General features: G+C 42.9%; 1 protein-coding gene across 29 annotated transcripts in view; it reads right to left on the reverse strand.

The window, feature by feature from the left end:
- Window positions 1–21,357, reverse strand: part of TENM2 (teneurin transmembrane protein 2) — a 3,416,041-nt gene that overhangs the window by 228,460 nt on the left and 3,166,224 nt on the right. The gene's annotated exons all lie outside the window — the stretch shown is intronic.

Here is a 21,357-nt window from a genome sequence, read left to right on the forward strand (position 1 = left end):
AGTAGCTCCTGTCCTCAGGAATAAGGATGAGAAAAATGGGAGGGGATTTTTCTTCGCGGCTCTTTGCTGATTCAGAGAATGAGTGGGAAACACCCACTACAGAAAAGAAGCAGTTGTGAAGTGGACAAAGCCCAAATGGAAGAAAGCCACCCCAGAGAAGTCCCCTGAAGTACTCTCATCTCCCAGACTAAACAGACTTCTCCTTGAGGCACCGGCACCTGGAATAAGTGCCTTAGTCCTCCATGTGGAATTCTTTGCCTTTCTGATTCTAGAAGCTTCTGTCAGCTTAAATCAGAAGCACTTTATTACAGCTCTCTCTGGCAGTGCTGAATGTTATTGTGGAAAGAGCACAGTGTTGGGAGTCTGATTACCTGGGTAGCAGCCCCAGCCCTGCTATTTACTAGCTGTGTGCCTTGGACAAATTCTTTCCCCGCTTGAGCCTGTATCCGCAGTTGTAAAATGTAGATAATAACACCTGCTGTCTAGCACACAGAATCATGAGGTGCCATACACACGTAAAGCATTACTTGCTTTTCACTATCATTTCCTGCATTGTCTGCCCCCAGTCAGGAGGAAATGAGAAACCTGTGCGATCGTCTTTAAAAAGCCGAATTTCCCTCTGTCTTCAGTCCTTTGTTTAAGAGGAGGCAGCTGCCTTTTCCATTTGCCGTCCTGTTGCAGGAGGACGGTAGCAAAGCGCTGGATGATTGTAAGTGGCTACTAAGGCTGTTTCATGGCGCGAGGGATCAGTTACAGGGCTGTTTAGCCAAAGCAATGACTGTGAAGCGGGGGAGCTGCACCAGTCCACACAGATCAATGCCAGGCTCCGGCGGCTGATAAGGGCCAGAATGACAGCGTGGAAGCAGCACTTCTGCCTCGTGAACTGCTTGGCCGTCAGCAGCGCCATTTCATCTTGCTCCCCAAGAATGCCTCTTCCTCCCTGGGGTGGCTGGAGCAGCATGACAGTCACGCATTAGACTGGGCAAGAGCGGTGGGCAGCACCGAAGAGGTCTCTGCCCCAGCTTTGGCCTCAGAGATGGCACGACTGGGTTTCGACACTGATCATTTGCTTTCAGTTTGGAAATCCTTCCATGTCATTGTTCCATGAAGGATGATTTCATCTTTCAAGTGAACTTCAACGAATGATGAAATAAAATACTTTGTGCAGACAGTTCTGCATTTGAATAACAGGAAACCATCATGCCCAGTGCAGAATTAAGTGCTTTATTTGTGTTTCTAAGGCAGCAAAGAAAGCTTCTGAGACAACAATTTTTTTTAAGCTTTAAGGAAATCAACTTGTCCACCCTTATTTGGCATTGATGAGCAGGAAACTTCTAACGGCAGAGATGAAGACAGTCTAGATGATGGCTAAATGCAAGGACTCACAGGTCACACTGCATGCGGTTGAGACCTGGCCCTATTACCTGCTGATTCTGTGATTTGGGGGAGGATCTAACATTTTCGTGCCTCAGTTTCCTCTTCTGCAAGACAGAAATGATGATAGTACTGATCTCATGTGGTGATGGTTTGGATTAAATGAGAGAATCCACATGAGCTGCTCAGCCTACAGTAAATGCTCAAAACCATTAACTATCAGCATTGCTACTAAGACACCGTGAAGGATTCAGAAAAATACTGTTACTGAGTTATGTTCCCCTCAAAAGATGCTAAAGTCTTCAACTCCAGGATCTGTGAATGTGACCTTATTTGGAAGTGGGTTTCTTTGCAGATGATCAGGTTAAGATGAGCTTATTAGGGTAGGCCCTAATCCAGTGTGACCGGTGCCCTTATAAAAAGGGAAAATCTGGCCTCCGAGACCAAAACGCACATAGGGAGAATGCCATGTGAAGATGGGAGTTGTGCTGCCATGAGCCAAGGAACTTTCAGAAGCTAGGAGAGAGGCCTGGAACCGGTCCTTCCCTAGTGCCTTCAGAGGGAGCACCGCTTGGCTGACTCTTTGATTTTTGACTTCCAGCCTCCAGAACTGTGAGACACTACACTTCTGTCATGAGCCATTCATTTCGCAGTACTTTGTTACGGCGGCCCAGCAAACTAACACACCCTCTCAGAGTGCCGCCCTGGACGAGTATCTGAAAGAGGTTTCTTAGAAGTAGCGGTGGCATCTATTTCCAGAAAAGCAGCAACTTAGCTTTTGAGCATAAAAGTCACTCTAATAAGACACGTTGGTTTTTGGATTTATCAGAAAATTCCAACCTTCTTCTCCCTTGTTGCGTCCAAACAAAGAGTCTAGAAAAGTCTTCCTAGCCTCCCTGAAGCAAGAGACAGCCATGCGGTATAATTCTGACTGATAAGATATAAGTAAAATTCTGCTGAGATGTTTGTGTGTGTGTGTGTGTGTGTGTATGTGTGTGTATTTGTGTATGTTGCAGGGGGTGGTTTAGGCTTTTCTTGATAAAAGGGACAGATAACTTGAATCCTTCTTCTTTCTTTCACCTTTGAAGGTGGATATGATATCTGGAACTGCATCAGCCATCTTGTGACATGGAGGCAGTAAAACCAAGGGGAATAAAACTAGAGTGCTGGGAATGGCAAAGTGGAGAGATAGGAAGAGCTTATATCCTGAATGGCATCACTGAGTAGAATAAACGATGCCAGTTCCTGTCAAGCTTAGATAGCTAATTAGCTATGTGAGGAAAATAGAGCCTTGTATTTTTGTTGTTGTTGTTGAGGAAGATTGACCCTGAGCTAACCTCTGTGCCAATATTCTTCTATTTTATATATGGGAGGCTGCCACAGCATGGCTTAATGAGTGGTGTGTAGGTTTGAGCCCAGGATCCGAACCTGTGAACCCCAGGCCACCAAAGCAGAGTGCACAAATCACTATGCCACCAGGCCAGCCCCGTAGGGCTTTGTATTTTTTAAGCCACTGTTAGAGTTTTTACGGTTGTTGTTTGTTTTTGATAACTTATAGGTGAATGCATCTGTAACTGAAACATGTCTTGACTGGTCATCCTGGCCAGGACTTTGGGTCCCCTCCTCACTTTCAGTTTTGAAGTGTATTTCACTTTATCTCCCAATTCCTTCTGCCTGTTTCCAGCCTTCCCACAGGCCCTGAGATGGAGAACTGGCTAAGGAATGTGTCATCTTTCAGCTCTCAGGACAAGGCTAAGGTGCTGCAGACCAGTCTTTGCATGAGCAGAGGGACTCTTCCTTCTTCTCCTTTCTTGCAAGTGTGGTCACTAAGGGCGGTTGCAAAGACTTCTGGGGCAGTGGAAAGACCTAAAATCAAACTCATCAAGCACACACTTACAAGTTGATGACGGCACACATATTGGTGAAACGATGGATTTTGGAGTTAAATAGACCAGTGTTTTAATTCCAAATCCCAACCCTGACTAGTGTGTGATTGTGGGAAAATTATTTAAACTCAGTGAATCTGCTTCCTTAATTATAAATAGGAAAATCGAGGCGTTGGGAAGATTAGATCAGATGCTGAACGTGAAGTTTCTGCACATAGTAGGTCCCTAATAAATGGCTCACTTCACTGTCTTTTTTATGGAGAAAAAAATCAGCGATGATAATTTGGGAAAGACTGACATTCAGGGCTACTTGTCACTATACCTTTTCAGTTGAACCCTCTTTTCCTAGCTCAAAGCTGATCAGTTCATCAAACAACTTCTCAGAACTTAGCACCATAGCTTCCTTCCACGAAGGGGATAGAAGACTTGCAGTGTGAAAAACAGCACCAAAGAGGAATGAGCAACACAGAGCCAAAGAGGACTCACACAGGGCAATATATAGGTCTGAGCTCCCACTTTAGTTCTGGTGGTAAAGGAGAAAAAAGTACACCTGAAGACATGATTATAATCAACGAGAGCAGGATTTCTCAATCTTGGCACTACTGACATTTTGGGTGGGGTAATTCTTTGTTGTGGGGGGCTGTCCTGTGCATTGTAGGATGTTTAGCAGCATCTCTGGCCTCTACCCACTAGATGCCAGTAGCATCCCCAAGTTGTGACAACCAAAAACGTCTCCAGACATTGCCAAATGCTCCCAGGGGTCGGGGGTGGGGGATGCACTGAGTTAGAACAAAGGGCAATGGAGTCCCGATTTACAAAAGAGCCTGGCCAGGTGAATCTCACTGGGTTGGATCTGCAGGTGGTCCCTAATGCACTATAAGCCTGCATAATGTGCAAAATGGCAAGAGAGGAAAGGAAAAGATGTCGCACATCTTTGGGCACTGACCAGTCCGTTAATGAGCAAAGATTGAGGCAGCTGGCTTTCACTCCATACGGACTGCAGGACAAGGAGTGACAATATTCAGACTATTTTCATCAATCTGTGCCAAGGACTTCTTCAAATCAAGTCAGCTTAATGGGCAAAATATTTGATATTCTGTTAAAAGAACTCACAGCTTCCAATCCATCCTTTTCACACAAAGCACAATTACAGCCAAAAGGATCACAGGAAGAGCAGTTATGGAAAGGAAGTGGAGCCTGAGAAGGAGCCTCAGGCTGGCCTCCCAGTCACAGCCCAGCTCGAATGCCAAAGGCATTCCTTCCTCTTACATGGGCAGTGTTTTCCAGCCTCTGCTCACCTCCCAGGGAGTCTGAAGATCTATCTGCTCATCAGTGTGGCTGCAGAATGGGAGCGTTTGCATTTTACTTTCACTCTCTACTACTCCCAATAATTTTTAAAGGGTTCTTCCCCACGAACATCCCTCCTTATCCTTCATCATCATTTACTTACAAAAATGCAGTCTCCGAGTTGCTACCCATTTATGCTCCTCTCAGGATGTTTTTGGGAGCCCTTGGTCTTGAGATTGTAAAATACTGTTCTAAAGACTCTGTTGTATCTACCACGAAGCACTGAAGAGGGTAAAACTTGAGGGAAAGGCTGCTCTGCATGAAAATATTCATACACATTATTTCATTATGCACTCGAGAAATGACAAGTTGGTTTGCAAGAATAGTGTAAGATGTTCTCTTACAATTTTACTCATAGTTAAGAGCCTGTTCACTCTCTTCCAAACTCCACTTTAAACTTCTCCTGGATGTCTTACAACTCTCATCCAATCTTTGAGCCCCCACAGCAGGTTTCTTTATATTTTAAAGAGGTCTTCGGAGTGTCGTCAGCTACACGAACAATACTAGACAATAGCACCGTTTTGTCCTGTGATTGTTCTAACCTGGCTGATAATTCAACTAAAGTAAGTGTCATTTCAAATAACTCTCCACTTTTATGCTTGGGCTTGTTGGCAATGCATACCATAATTAATTATCATGCAAGACATGACATCCAGCTCCAGGAACTTCCCTCTCGTGGTGCCTTGGGGAGGCTGCAGAAAGACCCTGCAGGCTTCGGGGATGGGCTTATCAAAGCATCACGGTATTGCCTCTTTCTTGGGGTGAAGTGGAGAAGGCAATGGTCTGACATCTGTCTCAACCCAATCGAGCTTGGAAATGGTTCATGATTTAGGAGTCCCTAAAGACCAGCACCACAGCATAGGGTCAAAAACTGGATAGAAATGGGATGTCTGGCTTCATGGCCAAGCCTTATCTTCTGCTCCCCCACAGCAGAAAGGAGACCAGAAGTTAGAAGAAGGATAAAGATAAAAAGCAAGCACAGAGACATAATTAGTTACTAAATTTAGGATCGTCCACACAGTCAATCCAGATAACGCAAACTAAAGTGCCTTTGGGGCCTAAATTATCTTGGTTAGTTTGGAAGCTAATTCTAAAATTCCCCAGGTAAGCACGCTGTTTTATGCTTTACTTTGGGCACCTAGCATCTGAGACTATTTCATGTACTTCAGTCAAATGTTAAAGCATAGAAAATAAATCGAGACTTCAGCGTGGTGCAGAGAGAGGGCTGGGGGGAGCGGGGAGGAGGGCAAAGGCCCCTTCCCTGATGTCTGGCCCTCTCTGCCCGGATCCATAAACCCATAACCAACTTCATCCATCTCACCCTTCAGCCGGGTACAGTGAGTCAGCCTCCTTTGCAGAGACACAGGCAGCTGCATCAGAGTTTAAATCTGCTCATACAGTGAATATGTAGCCGATTTATCATAATTTCAAACCTGCCTTAACCAGCTGATCAAAAGGCAAGCGTCTTCTTTGAAGATTTTCATTTGTAAGCTTCACTGCCCCAAATCAAAAAGGGACTCCCAGGACCACATTCTGCATTTGGAAGGCAAGTGCCTTCAAGTCCTAGAGCGTGTTTTTCTGTTGATAAATGGGTATACTGAGTTTCAACGTCTAGCCTCATGCCTCTCTTTGGTTCACAAAATTTGCACGACATATAAGCGCTATGGTATGGAGGATTTCACTTAGCCTTTGAGAGTTTAGTTTTAACCCAATTCTGTTCTTCTTTTTCTCCACAAACTTTCATACCAGATCCAAAGTGAATGCCTCGGAAGGGGTCTTGATAGGTTTTATTGGATCAAAGGGCTCTCATAATAAAGAAACCGTGCAGAGATTTACTGAGTGCATTAAAAAGGAATGGCTTCTCGCCAGCCCTGGTAGAATTACATACCAATAAAAAAAATGTTTTGGCCAACCATGCTTTTAGAAAAGTGAGTGGTGATTTAAAGATGGCGGGTTAATTTTTAATTTTTCAGTTCCCCTGTTCTTGACAACATTCCTCCAGGGATCCAGGTTAGAAACCTGAAGGACGTATTAGCTATTTCTGTCTTCTTCATCTCCATGGTCACTACAGCACAAATTCTATCACAAATCTGTCTTTTCTTCTTTGGAAGAAATCTCTCACAGATTCACTGTTTCTCTCTCTCCATGGCTCCCCCTCTCCTCTGGGCCCTCGCCAACTCGCACACCCACTGATTATTGCCAGAGCCTTTTGAAAAGTCTCCCCGTCTCCTGTCCCATTTCCCAATCCATCCTGCATCCTCAATCAATTAGCAAATAAATATTTATGGGGCATCTACTAGGTAATTGACACGATATCATGTCATAATTTTATCATATTACACTCCCGCTTATGAACTTAAAGCACCTCCCTATTGCCAAATTAATCAAATTAAACCTCCTGCCAGATTTCGAGGCCATCTATCATCTCTTCCTGCTCTGCCTCACCTACTATTTTCCACCGCTCATCAGCAGACAAGCTTCTCCTCACCACTGAGCTCCTCACGTCCTCCTCACCATACCTATTAATTCTGGCCTCTCACCTTCCCTGTTGGGAGTTCTTTGCCTGGAATGCTTCTCAGCCCATTCCTAGTTCAATTTCTTTCCATCTTACCGGGACTGGTTTGGCCTGGAACTTCCTCCACCCCGTTATCCTCAACTCCTCTAGTCCCTGGGGGTTTCTCTAAATTGCAATTTAGCATCTCTTGAAGCTCTTGTGTGCGCTCTTGAATGAATACACAAAGAATAACAATGATAAAAAATATCAATACCTACTTTAGACTTGACATAAAAAGACTATGAAAAAGGGAGCATCATCATTACAACAGTTATCAACTGTTTCTTATAGTTGAGAAAAACAAGGCTCAGGGCGTTGAATCGACTTTCCCGAAATCACTCAGCAAGGGTTGAGATTTGAACTTAACTGTCCTTCTAAACCAAATCCAGAACTTTCTGCACTCTAATCTCCAGCTGGCCCTTAAAACAAGGAACTGTTACAACTGCAAATCAGATTTCCTGATCCAGAGGGACAATGATCCTGGAAGTATAAGTTTCAATGAGTCATTATTTGGGTCAAGAAGGAACAGAGGCAGGGAATTCCGTGTTGATAACGTGTGAAAAAGAAAACCTATGTCAAATTGATAATCAACCCTCCACATCATGGGTGCCCTTCTATATCCAAATCCCCAAACCTGTCTCAAATCCCTGCTGAAACTCATCTTTGAAGACTACCCCCCCCCCCCCACCCCGTCTCCTTGGCCAACAAGAGGCAGGTGGACTCAAATCAGTTTCTCAATGACACAGCTCAGTCTTGAGAAGGAGGGAGTCCTGGAGTTCCTGCATTAGGAAAAACTCACTGAATAGCTGAGTTTGCTTGAAATTAAACAATGAAACTTTGTACGATCATGAGTAAATACGAAATATACTCATATGTGTTGGTGAGCAGAGGTAGGTAAAAATAAAACAGCAACCACCGCGGCCCCAAACCATCCCAATTTCTCCATCCCTGACATCCCCCCAGATTTTAGCAGGCACCCAGGTGGAACCAGACTCGAATTGCAGCTCATTAGCACAGAAGAATAGAAGTTTAAGGGAAACGTGTGTAGTAAACAATGGTAATCCTGACTTAAGCGGGAGAAAGCGACCTTTCTCCCCTCCCTAAAACAAATCGCTGTTTCAGGCTGCGCGTGCCTGTTTTACTATTACCGGTTAATACGGCCGCAGGCAGAAGATGCAGCTGTGGCCCCGCATGCAGGCTCCACAGTCAGGCTGCACATAATCCCTCATGTAATGAAAAACCTATTTCTATTTCTGAGGCCTCACTACTCTTCATACTGAAGAGCCTTGTGCCTGTCACACATTTATTGAAGCTTATTACTCATCTAGGCAGCGGGACCCAGTTAGTATTTGGAATTATATTTTAAATCACAATTTTTCTATTATTTATTTTAGGATTCCAAGGCTACGGTGAAAGCATGTCAGTGTTACTCTTGATGCACTTTCAAAGGCATTAAAGCCCCAAATCAAAATTCTTTTCTATTCAGAGAAGCTTTATGCATATGTGGAAACCTTCAGTCAAGGCACCACGGGAACCCCTGTGCGCTAGAACCTCAGGACTCGCTCATGATCATACGGTTCAGGGTAGAGATTTTAAGTCTCCCCATTCGGCATCAGAGAAATCTTTCCTGGGCCACCGGCTTTACCGCCCCCTCTCACATCATGCTCTTTTGTTTGGCTTTCGAAGATAGATGGATAGAGTCTCTTAGGATGCTCGGGACCAGGCTGTGAACAGATGGGCTAAAACTGTAGCCTCATCATCCAGTGGGAGAATAAGAACTGCTTTAATCTAAGGCAGAGGATTTTCTGAACTGACCATAAAGCCTGAGCTTCCGTTTATTCACTAGGCCAGTGGTGAGCATGTGGTTCTTTCTTGTTCTATAGAAGCCAGTGGAAACTATAATTCTCTCTAGCTATTCATCTGGCCTCTGTCTCCCTTTATATTCCCAGGAAAAAAAATATATATACCATATATATTACAGTAATTCAAAGGACTGCCTGCCCGTATTGTTTCTTTCTTGTGCATGCTTGCTTTTTCTTGCGGTACTTTTTCCTCTGCACAAAAAATACTCTTTGCCATTAGGGTCTGCACCCCACTTGGCCTATCACGAATGAAAATCAGCCAAAATTTGATAGCATTCACACAATATAAAGAACGCTTTCCATTTTTCTGCAATTCACACCTAGTTACTTTCATGTCTGGAGTCTTTCTCTACATTTCCACCAAGAGAGGTTCCAGACCGGCCCTTCGAAGAAAACCTCTGTTGTATATCCATCCTGCTGTGTGGGTTTTGAAGGATGTGACAACAAGCCAAGGACCAGTTCAGTCCACCCTGGGTACCTTCTCAATTAGCCATGAATTTTGTTTTGTTGTTTTGTTTTGTGATACTGTGGGAGACAGACACAGTAAAGTTTTTGGTTAGAGGTGAGGCAGCAGTAGCGTATGATGAAGAAAGACTTATAAAGGGCGTGGGCAGGATTAGCAAGGGTACTCAGACATGCAATTATGACAAGAGTTCAGGCTTGGTTTTCGTGTGATCTCCGTTTTTTTGCTTCTTTATGTTTTGACAGCATTCTCCCTGGGTGGGGTACACAGCTTGCTTCATAAATCCCTGAGTCATATAAACATGACAGACAATTCTTTTTCTTCCTTCAAGATAAATTTAGTCACGGATATTTCAGTCAGATCCACTCTCCAATTTGCCTCTGACATTAAAACAAGCCATCGGTATTTCAACTATAATACGGGTAGCACTGCTGGGTCAGCTGACCTTTCCAAAAAGCTTAATTCCTGTCAGTTTTGAAGAGAAGAATAAAATACCATGCAATCAGCATCCACAGACCTACAAAAGAAATAGAGATATTTCCTCCCAGACAGGGCCAAGACCATGAGTTCTCAGGTAGCACTTTCACCCCAAGGGCTGCCCCTAAAGAACCAAGAGGGAGGGGAAGGGGCGTGGAAATAAGAGTTGGGATAAAGCCACGGATTGGCAGACCAGTGAATTTTTTAAGAGCTTAGAATTAAATTAACTGTAATATGTATATATTACTTTTAAAAAGTTAAACTTGATAGAGCAGGATAAATCTGGCCTTGCCCCAAGGATCCTTAAAGGTGGAATGTATAGAGGAGAGGAGAGGAGAAGAGGGGAAAGAAACAGTGACATCCACATTTGTGCAAATGCAAACCAACATTATGAAAGATTAAACCTTTAGAAGCAGGACCAGAAATTGGTTTCCTTAAAGTCAGACCAAATTTACCTGTCAAAACATTTCTTTAACACATGCATGTATTAACAAATGCTTCTCATCAGAACACTTGGGGCAGGGTCTGTGGGGGTAGGGGTGTGTGGGCAGCATTTACAAGTATCTCAAATAGGGGGGCTGACTTCCCTTTCCTTCTCTTTCACTGCACCATCCCCTGCCCCCACCACCATCAGCCAGGACTTGGGTAAGTAGCGAGTTGCTATCAGCCTGGGTATAGCCGTATCTTGTCCTAGACCAGGACCTGCCTAATTCGGAATTAGAAAACTTGCCTAAATGCTGGGCGTTCACAAATGCATTGAATTTGCCTGGGAGCTAAACTTGTACAGTAATCTCAGACCTTCCTTTATACTATGAAGATAGACAAAATAAAGAAGAGAAGGGATCTGGTGTAAAATAATTCTCTTCTCTCATGCCGATTTTTGATCAAGATTGAAAAGAAAACTTTCAAGAATGCCCTCACTTGATTCAAAAACAAAGATACTTGCTCCCTGGCTTCAAGGGTCATTCCAGAGGCAACACATCTGAAGACAAAGGTGGTTTCTAACCCCTAAATTTCAATTCTCTCCTGGGAGCCAACGCCCATATTCATTCTTTCCATCTCTTACATGACCTTCAGTAGCAAAGATCGTAGCAGAATTACATGGATATCAATTAGACACAACAGAAGACAAACCAACCATAGTGAGAAATTATTTTGTAGGAAGAGGTATTTTTAGAGGCCCCCCTCCTTCATACTCTGTATTTGAAATATAGATTGATGTTCAACATTAGACACATTACTCTCACCTATTAGGCAAGAGCCTGTTGCATCTACAAATTCCATTTCCTTTATCATGATAGCTTTCTGGTTTATTTGGATAAATGTTGAGCTGTCCACTGTTACTTCTCTAAGTAGTTCATGAGGGAATCAGAAGTCTAATGATGTTAAGATGAGGTGGTAAAATAGCACCTCCAAGCAATTCTCAAGGATTGCTTTTCATCTCCTTACCTTGGTTGGACTTACTGGTTCAAGAAATTGTGCAGAAGGTTATGTGTAACTTGGTATACTGGGTGTCATTTCCCCCCATGCTTGTGTCTTCTCATTTGTTCCCTGTTTTACCCTGCTCGATGAATGGCTTTTCATAGTTTGTGTTACTAGTTAACGTTTCTAATTACTCTATTCCCAGCTTCTTATGCCTTTTCTTGCTTCTTGTCTTAATTTCATCCCACTCTTCTTATTATTTTTCTTTCTTTGCTCTTCACTTTTCAGTGCTGTGGTCCCAAGAAATGTAAGCTAATCGCAGACCAGCTTCTTTTTTTAGAAGCTTGATGGTTTTTAAAGTCAATTCAGGAGGAGATAATGCTTTCATTTGAAAAAAACAGGCTGATAAAAATAGACACAAATCTCGATTTCTTAGTTAGACCACCCCACGTTTCTAGAGAAAAAAATAGGATTGCTGACCATTGATTCATACCAATGAGTGAATAAAAAGCTTCTTGGTATAAAAGCTTCTGTTCTCTGATGGGTTGAAGAAAAATGAAACTCAGATGCCTTCTATCACCATATATATGCCCGATTAACATCATTGCACGAGGTGTTTATACAAAACATAACTTACCCAGGCTGTCTAAGCTGTCCTATTAACTGTGCTATTTTATGGGGTTGCTTATTAGATCTTAGGTCTAGGAAAAAAGTTTCAAGTGAAAATGTCCTAGATTCCACGACTGGTTAGTAGATTCCAGCATACAATGCGATCAGCCAATCACTTGCTTAAATAAAATTTCTTGCCGAATAGAAAAACATAAAATTAACATAATAAATTTTAAATTAATTAATATATATTTAATAACACATTACATTAATGCACAAAGTTACGAGAATATTTTTTTTCATGGGAAAAAGAGTCTTTAACCCACAATGCTCTCAAGGTTCAGGAAGTCTACAAACCTTCTTGTTAAAAGAAAGTTTAAACACACGTACTCTAATTTAGCTGAAGCCCCAGAAGTCTATGTTTGTAAAATTTGGGGCCTAAAGTAGCCTTAAAACCAGTTTCTAAAATGCACCTAATTCAGGGCACCCTGAGCTTCATTGAACGATGTCATCTTGTTTATCACGGCCTGAAGAACAGAATGCATTTGACATGCTGCCACTTACCTTTCCCTGTGGAATATAAGCAAGCCTTATCTAAACTTCATTAATGTGCCTCTAAAATGCTCATGGTGTAATATAAGTAAGCAAACTGATAGAATTGCATCATGACCGCAAAGGCAAAAGCAAGGCAATATGCCTTTTCTTTTATAAAGATCAGAGTCCCGAGGGGAGTGCCCAACGTGTCTGCATGAATCTTCCCACAAATGACCTAACTCCTCTGAAAACCCATCCCAAGGGAAGGGCCTCCCCTAACAGCTGCGAAGAAAGTCATGATGAATAAAACGCAAAGATCGGAGGCAAAGCTGATCCTCCCTTTTCATCCATAGCTTTGGTTTTTAGGGAGATAAAAGCCTTTGAAAGACGATGCGTATTACGTATCTTATAAATTGCTTTCTCTTTCCAAGAAGGGAGGACAGTATTTTCTTCAGCAAAACTCTTTTCTTATCAACAGGTAGCTTAGTACTGTTATATTTTCTGAAACGTTCTGATATTTATGTATTTATTTAAGGCTAGAAGTAGATAATAGAAAAAATGAAATCAGTGGAACATGCATTATCCTCTTTTTTTTATGGTCATAGTAAATATGTTAATATAGTTTATGGACCATTTGCTCTCCTAATGCAGAGGATCTTATTATGAGATGTCAATTTAATAAATGATTTATTTGATGAGAAAAGGGCTCAGGCAAAAATTCTGGGTGTCTATTCCTAACCACCAAAATATGAGTTTTCTAGAAAGGAATTTCTAATGAAGGACACAAGAAGTCTGGTTTACGGTGACCTTAAGAGAAACACGAATGTTTTAGAAGTCTGCTTTTGGGTCAAGTTTTTGTCATACGAGGCTACACAGCTAAGCAGGGCATTACAGAGCACAAAAGATCCTGTACAGCTTGTGTACACAGGCCTAATTCACCATATAATAGTTCCTTCCTCCACTTGCTGCCTTGTCGCAATTGCTTCCATTTCTTAGCACATCCTCATTTCCAGAGAAGCAGCCAACAGACTTTGAGATTTATGCCATTATTTGCTTCTTCACCTTGAACTCCAACTGAATTCTGCTACACTTTTGTAATGTGAGTGCCAAATGGTGGCTGTATGCCAGACACACACGCTTCCCAGCTTAACTCAGCTAGCTCTCTCGATTTCAGGGAATCCCAGATTCCTGCTGGAGGGCTGAAACGTGGTGCTCACACAGCCCCCTTAACTGTTGCTTTGCCTAAATGCTTTCTAACTGGGAAATGCAATTTGGGAACAGAGGTAATTACAACATCAGGGAACCAGAAACTTCCCTTTACATGGGGGAACAAGTGAATCAGGGATTCTGGGTACTTGATGATGCCTTCCACAAATGGTCCAACTCAGCCCTAACCCTAATCAGCACTCGTTAATTCAACAGATTTTTACTGATTGCTTATGAAGTGCTAGGCGCTGTTGTGGGAATTCAATAACCCAAGAACCTGGTTTATGCTTCTCACTGGACCTGGCCTAGGAGTCCGGTAGCCAATACAAAATCACAATAACTCCATTTAGGTGTGGTATTGGGTACCACAATATTTCACTGATTTTGAGACTCAGAGTTTTTTCCCCATCTCTGGAATCAGAATGCACTTTAGAATTGATGTCTTCTTACAGTCGAGGCTGGCAAGGCAGCACACTGGTCTGCCAGTGTGACTGTGGACCCATCTATTCCCGTGGTTGTACATCAACCCAGGTGGTCTGTGTCTACTTCTTTCCAAAAAGACAAAATAAAATTATGAATGCTAAGAAATCATGTCATATTTTAATGGATAATCCTTTCTCCCTTTGGGGACATGTACAATAATGACACTTCTCATATAAGATGACATATCAGATTTGAAGAAAAGTTGTATGCATGTATCATTTCGATGGATATGTGAAGCATCTTTACAAGGTAGGAATTTTCCCCATTTTTTTGGATAAGGAAGCTTAGCTGCAGGGAGATTAAATAGCAAGCCCATAGTCACATGGCTTTTAAATATATACATCAGAATTTGAACCCGGGCCTCTCTGACACCAAAGCCCAAGTATGTGCTTTCCATTACATCAAGCTACTTCTTTTCCAATTACCTGCAATTGTGTTATAGGTAAAATGTAGAATAAAAATAACACTTATTTGGGCCAGCCCCGTGACCTAGTGGCTAAGTTCGGCATGCTCTGCTCCAGCAGCCCAGGGTGGGTTCTGGCTGCAGATCTACACCACTTGTCAGTGGCCATGCTGTGGCAGTGACCCACATACAAAATAGAGGAAGACTGGCACAGATGTTAGCTGAGGGCAAATCTTCCTCAAGTGAAAAGAGGAAGATTGGCAACAGATCTTAGCTCAAGGTGAATCTTCCTCAGCAACAATAAAAAAAATACTTATTTACAATATCTTTGAAGTTTTGCTCAGAATCCTAAATTGTGAAACAAGTACAAATAAATGAACAAATGAAAGACTTAGGAAATGGGGGAGTCCTGTGGAAGCAGAAGGATCTGTGGGCTTGGTGACCACCATAAGCGATCCAGTCAAATAAACAGCGTGTGGAGAGGGAGACAATAATGTCACGGTGTCCCATTACTGCATTTGGACTGAAGACTGCTAGACAGATAATTGTTACAGAGAAAGTCCAGGACAGAGGCCTGGATGGTGATTCAGGGATAGACAGGTGGTGAATGCTCCGTACTCATTCCCCAACACCTACTTCGTGGAGGTGCAAAGTCCTGGCCTGGTAGAAGACACCAGTACCCTGCTTGCTCGTCGTGGTCCTTGAGGGCCTTGGGGTGGCAGCATCTACTCATTCCTCGTTTTTGTATTAAGATGCCCTACAAAGTCAGGACCAAAAGTTGCTTCCTCACTCTCATCCACCGAGTTTGCCTCGGAGGGCGGGAGAGCCTTGCACTGGCAGCCTAGCTTGCCTTCTGACGGGTGACTTGGGGAGGAGAGCCCAGGCACCTCACCTCAGCAGAGGAACTCATCTTTTCTGATTGTCAAACATGAGATACAGATGTTGCCGCATGGCTGCTAGGTGATGGAGACCTAGCTAATGACTTAATTTACTTTCCGTAAATTGACAGACCCTCTGAAATCAGGCATACGATTATGAAATAGCAGTCCCACCGCCAAAGGTTCACCAGTGTGTAAGCCCTGACAGGACTTTATTATCCGGTTAAGAGCACATTAGCATATCTATTAGATAAAAAGTCTGCTACTAACATCAGAACAGATAACATAACTGGGTCCCCTGACTTACTTGTGGGCAGTTCTCTTTTCTTGAGTGACAAAATACGAGGTTTGATCATCTGGGGCCAGAGAGTTGGCTGGAAATGTTATTTGCCGGACTCTTCAGATTTAATCATTAGCATCTTGCCCTTTAGGTAATGGGAGGTAAATACATAATTTGGAGCTCATACAGAGGGTGTCGTTTAGCATCTCCCCTGATAGTCAAAGAGCACTGAGTTTGGCTGAGCCAGTCAACATTTTTCCTAGGCTATGTCCTCATGAAGTATGCCACGAAAGTGTACTGTTCTCATCATTTTCTGTCATTGTCTTTATGTTTTCCCCAAACCTGCTCTGTTCAGTGAGATGGGAATACACAGAATAGCAGTTGAAAATGCAGGATTCATCAGTATGAGTCTCAACATATCAATTTTCAAGTGTAGCAACTTTAAACACATTGTAGGCTTTTAGTTTCCATAGAAAATAATCTCTCATTGTTTTCAAAAGAAACTGAAAGCACCCCAAATTACCACACTTTTAACATCCTGACATGTTGATGGCCCGCGTTCTTCCCAGATCAAAGTGAGAGTGGCAGAAGACAGAGTGTTGAGCAGCTTACTTAAAACATAGTATTTCATATCTGGCAGGAATTACTGTAGTGAAAAAAGACAAGGTGACTTTCTAATATATATATGTATTTTAGTTTGGCAGAGATCTGAAGAGCTAAAAACTAATTTAGGATGACATAAATGTTCTTATCTTTCTCTCTGCTCCCCTTCCCTTCCCAACCACATGAAGAGTTTTTGACAGAAACTCAGCGGATGGGACGTATTGCTTTTAACTCAGGGGCCGCACTCTGAGTCCTGTGTCACGCTGAACCACTTTGGTGACTCTCGTCTTAGAATTTGTAGGATTATTTGGATTGAAACAACAAAGTCACACATCACAAGCATCTTTCTTCCCTGACATGGGATAGCCCAGCAAGAACTTTGGTCCTTTTTAAGGAAACTAGATCTGTCTCACGTTAACCTAGGACAAGAAAGCAAGGATGTCATTCAATGACCCAGCACTGTTACAACTTGTTGGAAAACCTCAACAAAGAAGGAATCTGGCACTGAATAATCTTTAAAAACAGACAATGGTTTTGCAGAGGAACCTGGGGTAACTGAAGATTGAGGACAAGTGAGGATGTGGCAAAATTGCTAGGCAATTCCATTCCATCCATGAGTTGGACTACTGTTTCAAGCAGTCTAGTGAATAGCTACACTTTAGGATGGGAATTTTTATCGTATAGAAAGTTTTTAATTAAAGAGAAAAGTGGCTTGCTTTTCCTGCTTTTTGGTTTGGGTTAGAAAGTCAGATGTAATTATTCATCATGAAATGGGATTGCAGTATCAGAAAGTGGCCACCACCTGCTCCATTTACAGTGGACATACAGTTGGACTCAGCCAGCTTGAAAGCAATTTTTTTTTTTTTTTTTTTTTTTGGTAAAGGTGGAGATACTCTGAAAAGGTATTCTTAGCAAAAGAACAATAATGTGATCAAATAGGGATTGGCAAACTGTGGCAGGCAGGCCAAATCCAGTTCGCCACATATTTTTTCGTTTGTGTGTTTTTAACAGCACATGAGCTAAGGAATAGTTTTACATTTTAAATGACTGAAAAAAAATCAAAAGAATAGTATTTCATGAAACTTGAAAAGAACATCAAATTCACATTGTAGCGTCCATAATTAAAGTCTCTTGGAACACAGTCATGCCCATTTGTTTACATATGTCTACGGCTGCTTTCACATCACAAGGGCACAGCTGAGTAGTTGTGACAGATAGTGCGTGACCTGGAAAACCCAAAGTATTGACTCTCTGGCTCTTTACAGAAAAAGTTTGCTGACCTCTGTAACAGGAGATATTTGGGAAAGCAGAAATACAAGGACAGAGTAGGAGGCTGACAAGAAGATACGGTTTCTGTCCACTGCGTTAGAAGATGATTCAACGAGGAGAGGAACCAATTACTCTCTCTTGCTAATGAGGAAAGAATTAGATCAGGTGAATTGATACTACGTAATTTCAGGTTTCATGTCATATTTGGAAAATATGGCTAACTGTAATGTTCAGGAGAGAGTAGTCAGGGAAAGAGGTTAGACTAGACGTCAGGAGACCAAGGGCCTAGTCTCAGCCTTGCACCTAATTAGCCACATGACTTTAGACTCACTGGGCCTCAGCATCAAGCCCTGTCAAATGATTGTAATATACCAATTTCATCTTCTGCCAGAGTGTATGTTGGGGGCTGGAGATATAATTCAAATTTAGTAATAATATAAAAATGCTTTATGTGGAAAAGCTTACAGTTCTAGCCAAATAGAAGGTTCTAACCAGTTATTGTTATGTATACTATGAGGATAAAAACACAGTACAATTGGCATAAAACAGGTGAGAAACTCTATACTGGTTACACGATTCAGAAACTTAGGGATCTAGAGGGATTTCTGGTGTTGCAGGCAATGAAAGTGCTTGAACTGCCCAAGTATAAAAAGACAACTTCGTGAGAGGGAAACTCTCTTGCATTTTACAGCCAGATTCTCCTAAATCAGTATTCCCTGGGAACCATTTGGGCCAGGGGCTGAGTGATGCACGAAATGCTCCCCTCGTGGTTCATGCAGCTTTTCAGAATCTTTTATTCCAGGATGTTTCCTACACTGGGGGAATTTGGCATCGGAAGAATCTGATGGGACGATATATCATAAAAGATCTCTGACCCCAGCTGTGTGAGTAGGAACTTGGGGAACCTTTCCCGAGTTGGTAAAGGCTCATGTCTTCCAATTTGTATACGAGCTGACATTATTTTACTTTTACACCCACCCACATGCTGGATTTATGGAAGAAAGTGTCATGGCGCTGAGCTATTCCAAATTGTTCACTTCTGGAAATGAGTTTGAACATGCAAGGAAGATAATTTGACCTATTTGTCAAAGGGTTCCTGGTATGGCCTGAACCCAGTGCCTGTCCATAAGTGTCCTGGGGCTGATGCTTCCATTTCAGAACCTGTGATGTTCCAATGGAACAAGGAGTCATGTGTGAACCAGGATGGGCTCAGGTCTTAAAAGCCCGGGTCTCCTTAACAGGAGGCCTTCCATTTTTCTGTTGCCCTTCTGTCCTTCCCTGATGGCTTTTTTTCTAGATAGGTACAATCACTCTCTCCCGAAAGCACTTTTCTCCCTGTTTGCAATGCACTGTTTATGCCCCTGCAGCTCTGTAATTAATAATATACTGCTTTTCATCTTCAAAGTGATTTATATGCATTAATTAATCCTCACCACACTTTGGAGTTTCTGCACATAAATAACCATCAAGCTCCCATGTTTTACTTAGGAAACCAAGACACAGAAGGAAAACAACTTTGTCAAGGCTAAAGAGAAAGGGATCACTGGGGTCAAGATAAGTACTCAAGATCTTGACCCCTCATCCTGCTTGCAGACCTGTCATCACCTCTGGAGAGAAGCCCTATAGCTCCCCACTTGCTGCCATTATTGCGGGGTAAATTGGCCCGTTACATCACTCATTTAGAGTCATAAACTATTCTTCAATACTCCAGGGTCAATGCATAATCTTACCTAAAGCATACATAATAGGAAATGATGGATTATAATCTAATAAACCATCTTAAGATGCTCAGGTCCAGCTTCCAGTAGCCTCCAGACTGAGGATAAATATGTTTCCTAATCCATCATTTACAAGTTACACACCCGATTAAAACATTAAACTCTCACTATACGGTTTCCCATTTATATGATCACCTTACAGAAAGCTATTATTTTTTAACTAGCAAGCTCAATAAATCAGGCAGTAGCCATCTATCTCTCCCCTGCAAGTGAAATAGGAGGTACACGGAGGACCGTATCGGAAAAGGCTGGCAGTGCCTCAATTCTGTATCTGGGCTCCCCATGGTGCCCACCAGCCCAGCAGAACATTAAGCCTGAGAAGTGAGCTCATGGGCCCTTTCTGAAGTTTCTGACACAAAGCCAAATCATGCAAAGACCCTGAAGCAATTCAATTTGCTTCCACCGAGTCCCTCCCTTCCTCGAACATCTACCTGGGGAAGCACACAAAACTACGTTTAATGACAGAGAAGATTCTACTCGAGTGATTGAGGTGCAACAGATGCCCTCCCCCTCCCTCAAGTCAGTCCATTACTCCATCCTTCATCAAGAGGTAAGTGAGAAACTGACATGACTTTGAATTAGGGGTGCGTGGGTCTCAGGCCTCAGTCCCCATGTAGAGCTGGGGTTAAGAGGACAAAGGTTTTTTGCAAAGCCCCAGATAAACATGGTGCCTTTCCCTGGAGTGTCAATTTTCTCACTTTCAGAGGGCATTCCATGAGAGATGCAACTGGTAAGGAATGTAAAAATTTCTTTTTCCTTATTAAGATGAGCATAGTGACATTACGGGAGAGAGCGGAAACTTCTCATCAGCTTTTAGCTTGTAAAAGTCTGCCTTGGGCAAGGTCCCAGGTGTCTGGAGTCACCCTCCCTTGCCATCAGGCAAGCTTGGATAGAATGGTCTGGGAAGTCCTGGGCCAGTTCCTTCTCTGGCAGGCACCATGCTGGCTGCCTGAGGATGAAGGAAGCGTGCAAGCCCCCATTTCTGAGGGAGAAAGCAGGGCTTTTGTTAGGAGAAGGGGCAAAGCCAGGATGATCAGGGTTGCCTTTTTTTTTCTCTTCAATGGGAGGGGTTTCAACATAAGTGTTGAGACCTGTTTTGGAGTCGGCATCTTTTTGCTGGTGTTTTATAGGTTTGCTTTGCAACACGGCACAGCCAAACTAGGGAGGCCTGTCATAGCTGCCCTGAAACCAAGCCAGAACCATCAAGTGTTACAAATAAACTTTAACAAACGTCACCGTGGCCTGTGCCTGGGCCAGGAGATCTGCCGTTGGCAAGTTCAGTTGACAGAGCAGTGGCACTGGGGCTCTTCGCTGGGGCCAGGAGCTGCGAGCAGGCTTTGTGTTCAGCCCAGGATGCTCATATGCATGTGGCATCTTGCCCCTGAGCTCTTGGCATCTGAGGATTTCCACAGTTACATGGCTACACCCCATGGATGCACATCAACATTCTTGGCATGGGAAGAAAGATACCCCAGCAGCTTCATCAATCTGCTACCCTAAGTCATATTCTGAGTTCCCAGAAGCACAGCTGGTGTGGGAGGTGAACCTGATTCTGATTCATAACACGTGGTAAGATTTGAGTTAAGGCTTAAGGAACAGAGGCAAAGGAGGGGATGTGGACAAGATCCACTGTGTCTGGGGGTCTTGATTCTGTACAAAGACCTTGTTGGGTGCTCTGGTCTCTCAATCCTGTTTCTGTTCCCCAGCTCTGAAAATAAGCTAGCTACTTTAGCTTTCCTTTGAATCAAAATGTGCCCAGGCATGCTGATCACTGTTCTTCTATTCAATTTCTGGCTGAAGTTAACCAGTGTTGCATGAATTTCAGTGCACAGACCTGGGTTAAAATCCAATGATGGAGGAGACTAGAAGGCTACTTTGGGAGTGAGGGATGGGTTTGCAGGAATGACAATTTTCAGCTTCTCTCCAAGA

Source organism: Equus caballus, chromosome 14 (genome assembly GCF_041296265.1).
Source record: "Equus caballus isolate H_3958 breed thoroughbred chromosome 14, TB-T2T, whole genome shotgun sequence".
Classification (NCBI taxonomy): Eukaryota; Metazoa; Chordata; class Mammalia; order Perissodactyla; family Equidae; genus Equus; species Equus caballus.